This window comes from Cricetulus griseus, chromosome 7, assembly GCF_003668045.3.
Source record: "Cricetulus griseus strain 17A/GY chromosome 7, alternate assembly CriGri-PICRH-1.0, whole genome shotgun sequence".
Classification (NCBI taxonomy): domain Eukaryota; kingdom Metazoa; phylum Chordata; class Mammalia; order Rodentia; family Cricetidae; genus Cricetulus; species Cricetulus griseus.
Genome location: NC_048600.1, coordinates 134,257,476 through 134,269,589, shown reverse-complemented (window position 1 = coordinate 134,269,589; position 12,114 = coordinate 134,257,476). Strand labels below are relative to the sequence as shown.

Below are 12,114 nucleotides of genomic sequence, written 5' to 3'. Positions count from 1 at the left end.
GTTTTGTGTGTCTATTTTTGAGGATTTGGATATATATTATGTCTGTAAAGGGCTTGAGACTAAAGCAATTTTAAAAATGGGCTGGTGATAAAAAGAGATATTTTTAACACTTTGGTCAATTCAAACTCCTACAGCTGAGGATGATAAAACTAAAAATCTGTATTTACACAGCAAAAAAAATTATTATCAGTTGCCAACCTAGATGACAATGTCAAAGTCCCTCCTTGAATCTGCAGGAAGCCCATATCCAGACAATATATGTGCAATTTGGGAGGATATGAATAGGAACACACAGCAGGTAACAACAGTGACAATTTTTGAATTATGAACACTATATTTTAGTGATATAAATTACCAATTGGTATACAGTACTGAGTTCCAGACAAATGTAAGGATTACACAATAAATAGTCCATAATCTGTATATAGGAAATAAAGATTATTTTAAGTTAGCATTTTCCTAGCAATCCCTCAAGTACCACAGGAAAAAATTACATCCCTCCAGCCTCAGAACTGAGCCATAGAACTGCTTTAGGGGGATGGTGCAGGCTGTGCTAATAAATAATAATGTAGACTCATGGGGTGAAACAAGGCAAAATAGGACACAGTATTTGAGAAGGAAAGGACCTTATCCCCTTTGCTTTCTGCAGTGCTCACCTATAGACAAGTATGCACAAATTCAAATATCCACCCATGCATCCACCCAATCTCAATGTTTGATTTAAAACAAAGACCTTATAAATAGAAAAATAAAGAAAAAGATGGACATAACTATAAAAACACAGCCACTGATGCACTCCCATGTGCTACTGTCCATATGGCCTCATAAATACTGGCTACACTTCACTTTAAGGCAATGATCTGGTCTTTTCATTGTTACTAACCTGGACAAGGATAATCACAACTTTAAAAATGAAAGCCCAAAGAGAATCTATTCAGCAATGCATCATCAGAGTCACTATTTTCTTTTAATAAGTAGCTTGTAGCCAAGCTAAAGTATATTTTGTCTACCCTATACTCTATAATACCACAAGTTACAAAGAGCAAAGTGAGCAGTGAGTCTTTCTGCCAGAAAAATGCCTTGCTTTCTCCACTAAAAAAATAAAATCATCAGCTACCATTGTCATTGCTACAATGAAAAAGGAAACTGCAAAGAATAAAACACCATCTTTCCAGAATCATGAGAGCTTTTGAGAGGATGTGACATGTGTAAAAGCCATATCTACAGATACAAGGGAGAATCAAAAATATCTAGTTGAGGCTAATTCCCATTCCTTTCCACAATCCCTACTCCACATATGTTCCCAACTTTTCTGAATCTCAGGAACCAGCCTGTCTGTCCCCAAAGTCCTCCATGTTGTATAGCTAAAGCTCCCTGGAGGGAGTAGAGAAATGCCCAGGAATAACACAAAGTACTCAGAGTTCTCAGGTCTGCTAGCCACTTCCAAGAGGACCTATTCCTTCTGCTGTAGTATTTAAATCTCAATGGATAGAAATGGAAATGAAGCTGGAATTTAATGGGAAAATAAAGACAGTTGTGAAAATTTGCAAGTATGTGGTTCCAATGGGGACACACACCCAGGCAGACACATTTTACATAATGGACCAACATGTATGTACATACAGAACATGCCGTGACTTGTACACAGGCACATATTCAACATGTACACACATGCGCAACCAAACACATGCATGTACCAAATACATACATGGCTCACACATGTATAATGTAGAACAGAGAGTCCTGGAGATCCCAAATAACCTCTTTCTGGCATGTGAACTTTATTCCAGCTGGTAACCTGAGCACAAATCCATATCAACACAGTTCTGGACCAGGCATAACCAGGAGTATATCCCATATCTATCACTGTCCTCAGTAGCAAAACTGCTCCTTGGTAAGGAAAGGCCATTCCTATAGGCTTCCTGCCCACCTCCACCCTTAGGACTTAGCTGAAGACAGGAGTCCTGGGGCCCGGAGACTGTGAGGCTAGCAACAACCTCACTTAGGAGCTTAGAGGTGTGCAGCTCTCTTCTCAGCAATAAATTGGTAACTAGGGATCAGTATTTCCTCCATCTCATCAGCAACTCTAAAAGGTCTTCCCATGCTCTGCCCAAGTCAGCAGCTATGTCCGAATGCCAAGAAGCCTGAGCACACCAGCTTTGGCTATGGCTAGCACTTGGCAGACAGGCAGGGATATCCTAAGGAAGAAGCAGCTCTGCCCCTTCTAAGATACCCACAATCTATGTTCTGTCTCCATTCATCAACACCAGGGTGTTCTGGCTAGTTTTTAATGTCAACTTAACACAAGCTAATCAGTTTGGAAGAGAGACCCTCAACTGAGAGAATGCCTCCAACAGATTGACCTGTAGGCAAGCTTGCAGGACATTTTCTGCACACACTACTAATCCACACTCAGACTCCCAAGAAAGGCTTCACCATTTCTCTGAACCTCACCCTGAGTTGGGAGGAGGCTTTACCATTTTCTCATAGGTATGAGAGTAGGTTCCTTGGCATGGCCAGCTCCTGTCAACAACACACATTCACTCAGGGCTTCACATACTCAAGAGCCAGAAATGGCTCTCCCTCCCTCAGTCAACTCTAAAGAGCCAGAAACATCTCCCTGTTCCAAACTTATCTGCCTTGGGCTTTGAAATCATTAAATAGAGTTTTTCATACATCCTAATCAACATGAGTTTCATCAAAGAAACATTGCACTGATCACCCATGTGGAAGAGGCTCTCATACTCCCCTTCCTTCATCTCTGTCTGTCTATGGCATGAGGATTTACCTAACTAAGGCACAGGCCAGGCTTCCCACAGTCAGGATGCACCCTGTGGGGGTGGAGGCAGCAAGAAGACATAGAAATCAAGTCCTTCATGTAAGAACGGCTCAGAGAAGAAGACATGGGTCAGATGAAACTGGGTATGGAGTTAACACGCTTGGAGAGAAAGAGCTGTTTTGAATGCTTGGGTTCAAAATCTTAATGAAATGGTCAAGTAAGAAACTATGGGGATCCAACACACCCGGAGGCCCTGGTAACAGTTCTGCCACCATCCACCAGCCCAGGCAGGCCAGGCGCTGTTTCCGGTTCTGGCTTGGCATCCCTGCTCAGAAACATCTGACACCAGGTTTCTGCTCACTGGATCCAAACTTGGCAGTGGCATCCAACACACCCAGAAACTGCCAAGGCCCCAGTAACAGTGCCACCTCCATCCACAAGAAGAGGACAGACATCAGAGTATTGGAACTGTCTGCATCTACCAGAAGGGAACCTTGGTCCCACACCCACCAGGAGAGGAAGAGCCTCCTGCTACACCCACCAGAAAAAGGATGGGAAGAGGACAATGTAAAAGCACATTCAACAACAGAAAACCCACTAAGACACCACCGGGGACTAGGACCCATACACCAGCAAGACCTGAACATCACAATGCAGATGAAGCAGAGGAGAATGACCTTCAAAACATCTTCATAAAAATGATAGAGGACCTCAAAGAGGACATGAGAAAATCCCTTAAAGAAATGGAAGAAAAAACAAACCCAAAAATACAAGATATCAACAAATCTCTCAAGGAAACAGTTCAAGACCTAATAACTGAAATAGAGACAATAAAGAAAGCATAATCTGAGGGAATGCTGGAAATGGAAAAGCTGGGTAAATGATCAGGAACTAAAGACGCAAGCATAACCAACAGAATACAAGAGATGGAAGAGAAAATCTCAGGAGTTGAAGATTGAAGTTGAAGTTGAAGATAATATCCCTCAACACTAGTGGAAATCCCTCAACTCATCAACCAAAGAAAATCTTAAGCCCAACAAATCCCTAACACAAAATATCCAGGAAATATGGGATACCGTGAAAAGACCAAACCTAAGAATAACAGGTATAGAAGAAGGTGAAGAAACCCAACTCAAAGGCCCAGAAAACATATTCAACAAAATCATAGAAGAAAACTTTCCCAACCTAAATAAAGACATGCCAATGAAAATACAAGAAGCCTACAGAACACCAAATAGACTGAACCAAAATAAAGGTCTCTTTGCCACATAATAATCAAAACACCAAGCATACAGAATATTAAGAGCAGCAAAGGAAACTCTGAAAGCCAGAAGGTCCTGGATAGATAATCTACCTACACTAAGAGACCACGGATGCCAGCCCAGACTACTATACACAGCAGAGCTTTCAATCAATATAGATGGAGAAAACAAGATATTCCATGACAAAAACCAGATTTAAACAGTACATATCCACCAATCCAGCCCTACAGAAAGTTCTGGAAGGAAAACTGCAACCCAAGGAAGCTAACTACAACCAGAAAAATATAGGCAATAGATAATCCCACTTTACCAACAGCCAAAAGGAAAAAGGGATAGAATCCCACACGTAATTTCACCACCATCACCAAATCAAAATCAAACAAGAATGAACAATCAATGGACATTAATATCCCTCAACATTAATGGTCTTAACTCACCTACAAAAAGATACAGATTAGCAGAATGGATAAGAAGACAGAATCCATCCTTCTGCTGCATACAAGAAACACGCCTCAACTTCAAAGACAGATGGTACCTAAGAATTAAAGGTTGGGAAAAGATTTTCCAATCAAATGGACTCAAGAATCAAGCGGGGGGGTAGCAATTCTAATATCCAACAAATTGGACTTTAAACTAAAATCAATCAAAAGAGATGAAGGAGGTAATTTCCTACACATCACAGGAGAAATCCATCAGGATGAAGTCTCAATTCTGAACATTTATGCCCCAAATACAAAGGCATCCATGTTTGTAAAAGAAACTTTACTAAAACTCAAATCACACATAAAACTGCACACACTTATAGTGGGAAACTTCAATACCACACTCTCACCACTGGACAGGAACACCAGACAGAAACTTAACAAAGAAACAAAAGAACTAATAGAAGTTATGGTGCAATTGGACTTAACAGATATCTATAGAACATTCCATCCAAATACAAAACAATATACCTTCTTCTCAGTGCCACATGGAACCTTCTCTAAAATTGAACATATACTTGGCAACATAGCAAACCTCAACAGGTACAAAAAAATTGAAATTACCCCCTGTATCTTATCAGACCACCATGCTTTAAAGGTAGAATTCAACAACAACACAGAATTACAGAAAACCTACAAACTCATGGAACATAAGTAACACCCAGTTTCACAATTTCTGGGTCGAGGAACAAATAAAAAAATTAAAGATTTCCTAGAATTCAATGAGAATGTGGACACAACATACCCAAACCTATGGGACACTTTGAAAGCAGTGCTAAGAGAAAAGTTCATAGCGCTAAGTGCCCACATGAAGAAACAGGAGAATAATCACACTAGAGAGTTAACAGCACAACTGAAAGCTTTAGAACACAAAGAAGCCAATATACCCCGGAGAAGCAGATGCCAGGAAGTAATCAAATTCAGGGCTGAAATCAATAAAATGGAAACTAGAAGAACAATACAAAGAATCAATATAATGAAGAGTTGATTCTTTGAGAAAATCAACAAGATAGACAAAGCTTTATCCAAACTTACCAAACAGCAGAGAGTGAACATACAAATCAATAAAATCGGGAATGAAAAGGGGGACATAACAACAGACACAGAGTAAATCCAGGGAATCCTCAGGTCACACTTCGAAAACCTATATTCCTCAAAATTCAAAAATCTAAAGGAAATGGACAATTTTCTGGACAGATTTCACTTACCAAAATTAAATGAAGAACAGATAAGCAACTTAAATAGACCCATAACCACTAATGAAATAGAAGCAGTGGTCAGAAGTCTCCCAACCAAAAAAAGCCCAGGGCCAGATGGCTTCATTGCAGAATTCTACCAGAAATTCAAGGAACAGCTAATACTGATTCTCCTCAAAGTATTCTACACAATAGAAGCAGAAAGGTCATTGCCAAACTCTTTTTAAGAGGCTTCAATAACCTTGATACCCAATCCACACAAAGACACAACTAAGAAAGAGAACTACTGACCAATATCCCTCATAAACATTGTTCCAAAAATTCTCAATAAATTACTGGCAAATTGAATCCAAGAACACATTAGAGAAATCATCCACCATGATCAAGTAGGCTTCATCCCAGGGATGCAAGGATGGTTCAACATATGAAAATCCATTATTGTAATCCACCATATAAACAGACTGAGGAAAAAAAAAAACACATGATCATCTCACTAGATGCCGAAAAAGCCTTTGACAAAATCCTACAGCCCTTTATGATAAAGATCTTGGAGAAATCAGGGATAACAGGAAAATACCTCAACATAATAAAAGCAATATACAGCAAGCCGACAACCAACATCAAATTAAATGAAGAGAAACTCGATGCAATTCCTCTAAAATCGGGGACAAGACAAGGCTGTCCACTCTCTCCATACTTCTTCAATATTGTCCTTGAAGTTCTAGCTAGAGCAATAAGACAACAAAAGGAGATCAAGGGAATACAAATCAGAAAGGAAGAAGTCAAACTCTCACTATTTGCAGATGATATGATAGTCTACATAAGTGACCTGGAAAAGTCTACCAGGGAACTCCTACAGCTGATAAACACCTTCAGCAAAGTGGTAGAATAAAATATTAACTCAAAAAAATCTGTAGCCCTACTATATACTGATGACACATTTGTGGAGAAAGAAATCAGAGAAACATCACCCTTTACAATTGCCACAAACAACATAAAATACCTTGGGGTAACACTAACCAAAAAAGTGAAAGACTTGTACCATAAGAATTTTGAGTCTCTAAAGAAAGAAATTAAAGAAGATACCAGAAAATGGAAAGATCTCCCATGCTCTTGGATAGGTAGGATCAACATAGTAAAAATGTCAATCTTGCCAAAAGCAATCTACAGATTCAGTGCAATCCCCATCAAAATCCCAACACAATTCTTCACAGACCTTGAAAGAACTATTCTCAACTTTACATGAAAAAACAAAAGACTCAGTATAGACTGATAGCTGGGAAACCAGCATGGGACTATGTAGACCCTCTGAATGTGGGTGTCAGTAAGGAGACCTTGGAAATCTATGGGGCCTCTTGTAGTGGATCAGTACTTATCACTACCATAGGAATGGACCTTAGTAGCCCATCCCACATGGAGGGATACTCCCTGAGACTAGACAAAAGTGGGGTTGGCCTAGGCCCTATCCCAAAGAATATGACAGACTTTGAAGACCCCTATGGAAAGCCTCACCCTTCCTGGGGAGCAGAAAGGGTATAGGATGGGTAGGGTGTTAGTTGGGGGGGCAGGGGAGGAGGGGAGGGAGAGAGGGACCTGGGATTGACATGTAAAATAATTTTCTTTCTAATAAAAAAACAGAAATTGGCACAAAAATAGACAGGTAGACCAATGGAATAGAGTTGAAAACCCCAATATTAACCCACACACCTACGAACACCTGATTTTTTAACAAACAATCCAAAGTTATACGATGGAACAAAGAGAACATCTTCAACAAATGGTGCTGGCATAACTGGATGCGGACATCTAGAAGATTGCAAATAGACCCAAGCCTATCGCCATGCACAAAACTTAAGTCAAAATGGATCAAAGACCTCAACATAAATCCAGCTACACTAAACTTATTATAAGACAAAGTGGGAAATACCCTTGAATTAATTGGTACATGAGACTGCTTCCTGAATATTACACCAGTAGCACAGACACTGAGATCAACAATTGATAAATGGGACCTCCTGAAACTGAGAAGCTTCTGTAAGGCAAAGGACACAGTCAGCAAGACAAAACGCCAGCCCACAGAATGGGAAAAGATATTTACCAACCCCACATCTGACAGAGGGCTAATCTCCAAAACACACAAAGAACTCAAGAAGCTAGTCTCCAAAACACCAAACAATCCAATTAAAAAGTGAATACAGAACTGAATAGACAATTCTCAATAGAGGAATCTAAAATGGCTGAAAGGCACATTAGTGTTCAACATCCTTAGCCATCAGGGAAATGCAAATCAAAACAACTCTGAGATACCATCTTACTCCTGTCAGAATGGCCAAAATCAAAAACACCAATGACAGTTTATGCTGGAGAGGATGTGGAGAAAGGAACACACTCCTCCACTGCTGGTGGGAGTGCCAACTTATACAGCCACTTTGGAAATCAATATAGCGACTCCTCAAGAAAATGGGAATGAGTCTACCACAAGATCCAGCAATTCCACTCTTAGGCATATACCCAAAAGAAGCACATTCATACAACAAGGACATCTGTTCAACGATGTTCATAGAAGCACTATTTGTAATAGCCAGAAACTGGAAGCAGCCTAGATGCCCCTCAGCTGAAGAATGGATAGAGAAAATGTGGTACATTTACACAATGGAGTAATACTCAGCAGGAAAAAAAACCAATGGAATCTTGAAATTTGCAGGAAAATGGATGGAACTAGAAGAAACCCTTCTGAGCGAGGTAACCCAATCACAAAAAGACAAACATGGAATGTACTCACTCATATGTGGATTTTAGACATAGAGTAAAGGATTACCAGCCTATAATCCACACTGCCAGAGAAGGTAGTAAACAAGGAGGTCCCTAAGAGAGACATACATGGTCCCCTGGAGAAGGGGAAAGGGTCAAGATCCCCTGAGCAAATTGGGAGCATGGGAAGAGGGGGGATGGAGCTATGAGAATGAGAAGGGGAGAAGAGGAGGGATGCAGAGGACATGAGGGAGCAGAAAGGTTGAGTCAGGGGAAGAATAGAAGAAAACAAGAATGGAGATACCATAATAGAGACATTTTAGGTTTACAGAGAAATCAGGCACTAGGGAAATGTCTGGAGATCTACAAAGATGACACCAGCTAACAATCTAAGCAACAGAAGAGAGGCTACCTTAAATGCCCTCCCATGATAATGAGATTGATGACTGACTTATATGCCACCTGGTAGCCCTCATCCAGCAGCTGGTGGAAGTAGAAGCAGACACCCACAACTAATCACTGAACTGAACTGGAATCCAGATGCATAGAAGGACGAGTGAAGAGCAAAGGGGTCCAGACCAGGTTGGTGAAACCCATAGAAACAGCTGACCTGAACATCGGGGAGCTCTTGCTCCCCAGACTGATAGCTGGGATACCAGCATGGGACTGATCCAGACCCCAGAAACATGGGTTTCAGTGAGGAAACCACTGAAATCTACGGGACCTCCTGTAGTAGTTTAGTACTTATCCCTAGCATAGGTGTGTACTTTGGGAGCCCATTCCATATAGAGGAATACTCCCTGAGCCAAGACACACGGGGGTGAGCCTAGGCCCTATCCCAAAGGATATGACAGATTCTGATGACACCCTATGGAAGACCTCACCATCGATGGGGAGCAGAAAGGATGTGTGATAGGTAGGGTTTATTTGGGGGGAGTGGTAGGGGAGGAGAGGAGGGAGAGGGAACTGGGATTATCATGTAAAACAATCTTGTTTCTAATTCAAAACAAAAAAAAACAAAAATAAAATAAAAAAGAAAGAAACTATGCCTTGCCTGTTCCATGGTCCTTGTTTGGTTTCATCATCTGTAGGTTAGTGTGTTCTCTAAAACCTTACCAGCCATTCCAGCAAATGAGTGGATGGATAAGGCATGCCACAGACTCCCAGGCAAGACTAAGATGATGCTCTCAGGTACCAGCCAACTGGAGAGGTGAGCACTGGCAAGTGACCATGTCTAACCAGAGCCACATAGGCAAATGCTAGATTTTCAGTTCCAAGAAACACTTCAGGCCATGAGTAGGGTTTTCCTGGAGTGGGAAAGATAAGATACCACTGGTTAAAGAAATGAGTGAAAGCAGCTTGGTAGAGTATCAATCTAAATCTGTGTGTCTAGAGACCTCATACTGAGCTATTATTTTCTGGGAGAACAGTTAGGGCCACATATTGTCTCCAGCAAGAGCCAACTTTTATGAGGAATTGCAGTGTGCCTGGAACCCAAGGAAGGCCAGATGCCTCATATGGAAGGTCTTGAAACCAAGCAATGAGGTCTGCATAAAGAGCTGAGATGGGGATTATGATTTGGGAAAGAAGCAGAGCATGTCTCCAGTGACTGTCACAGCTTGTAATTAAAAGTCACAAAGCATTTCAGCAGCCTCTTAGAGCATTTGCAGTACCTCAGGTCCTACATGGTCCAATTTTCTGTCTCTGCCTCACAGCTGAGCCTGATCACAACTTCTAGTGTAACCCAAGGAAAACATTTTTTTTTAACCTTTCATGGACTCTACATTACCAGTGCAATGCAAATGGATAGGCTCCGGTAGTGAGCAGGGTAAGCTGTCTATACAGGTCACTAAAGATTATCATTTCTGCACTCATCTACTGAGTGAGACCAAACCTTTGCCTCTGCTGGAGACCATGCCCTGTCCCTGGCAACCTTTCCTCCCACCCTGAGACTATGTGAGACCCGAATGCAATAAGCTGATGCCAACTCATCTGGAAGCTCTTCGGAGATGGGGGCAGATGAGACCCACTGAAATGTGAAACCTGGGCCTGGGGCATTAACAGATGGGTCAAGGACCAACAGCCAGAAGGTGGCACTGCAGGAGTATGAGAGACTTTCCTCAGTCTCACCAAATGACTTTCTTTTTCTTCCTGCATAGCTGGCCCCTGCCTAGGTTGTCCCTTAATCTCCCTCATAGCTGGAACGTTTGGACAGAGGTCAGAGTCAGAGAAAGGCTGTGGCAATGAGAGATTCTCAAGGGATGCTGGAACTTCAGTCACCTTCCATCACCACTTCCGTGATGTGTTTTCTCTTCCTTCATACAGATTAGAATCAGTGCTTGGAGCAGGAGAGGGAGGCACTAAGCAATCTGGTCAAACTCTAGCATCTGCTTCATAAAGGCAGGGGTGGAGGGCAAGAGTTGGCCCAGGGCACTCCAATTGCTGCTGGAAGTCATATCTGGGGTCAGTGTCCACCGGGCCTACATCAGTAACCTTCCTGCTAGTTCTACCCCAGGTCCATAGTCTTGGATCGTCTCTAGTGTTTCAGGCTGCCTAGCAGACCATGGCTGTGTATAAAATATGGATGTGTGCACAAGTGTAAACATGAAAATGTGTGTCTTCTATGTATGAAACAGTATATTCATGGAGAAAGGTGTGTGTGTGTGTGTGTGTGTGAGAGAGAGAGAGAGAGAGAGAGAGAGAGAGAGAGAGAGAGAGTGTGTGTGTGAGAGAGAGAGAGAGAGAGAGAGAGAGAGAGAGAGAGAGAGAGAGAGAGAGAGATGCTATGTCCTTTATGTACATGAGTATTTGCATATGGTGTGTCTTCTGTGTGTGAGCAAATACATGTAATGTGGTGTGTCATCCATATGTGGGTATGTATGCAGAGCTGCCGTCAGTCAAGGTTCCACCCAGCAATGCTGAAGAGTGATGCATACAACAGTATCTGTCAGAGCCAGTATCCTGGCTGGCACCTAACGCTTCCCCCAACTTTTGTTCTTTTACATTTATTCATTATGTGTGAATGCATGTGCATGCATCACAGTATGCATGTTGAGGTCAGAGGAAAACTTGTAAGAATCTGTTTTCCCCTTTTAACATGTGGTCCCAGGAATCAAATTCAAGTTGTCAGGCTTGGAATTAAGTCAGTGTCTTTACCCACTCAAATGTCTCCTAGCCCACCCTTCCACTTCCTCCACCTTTCTCATTCATTCTTCAGTTGCACCCCAGCCTGGCAGGAAGCCTAGGTGTCATCAAGAATCCCCATGAGAAATATGGGGGGGGAATAATACCAAAAGTGGTTTCCAGAGCCAGTTACTTACTGACAACTTGGATAAAGTACCCCCCCACCAATTCCAGATTTGATTGGAAACTATTATGCCAAAAGTTCCACTCCAAGCAAGGCTCAGTCCTTTAGAAGTCCCTAAAAAGGAACAAGGAGCCACCCATTTGTCTTTAGTTTCCTGAGAGTCTTCATGAGGATGAAGGCGATGATTTAGAGACTGTATCTTACTGTCTGCAGAGTAAGGTTGGTGTGTACTTCAGAGACTTTCCAAGGACTGTAAATAAGAATCAACTGAACAAAAAATTGGCTCACAGGACCCCAGAATGGGCCAAGCAAGGTGTAGAAGATTCCTAGGCCTGAA

The 12,114-nt window shown here is 41.8% G+C and overlaps 1 long non-coding RNA gene across 2 annotated transcripts in view; it reads right to left on the bottom strand.

Annotated features, from left to right (window-relative positions):
* Positions 1-9,464: 9,464 nt before the first annotated feature.
* The window catches only part of LOC103164258, a 38,100-nt gene continuing 35,450 nt past the window's right edge, over positions 9,465-12,114 (bottom strand). For both annotated transcript variants that reach the window (XR_003487087.2, XR_003487086.2), the window contains exon 4: positions 9,465-9,777. This is a non-coding gene — a long non-coding RNA (uncharacterized LOC103164258). The remainder of the gene's footprint in view (positions 9,778-12,114) is intronic.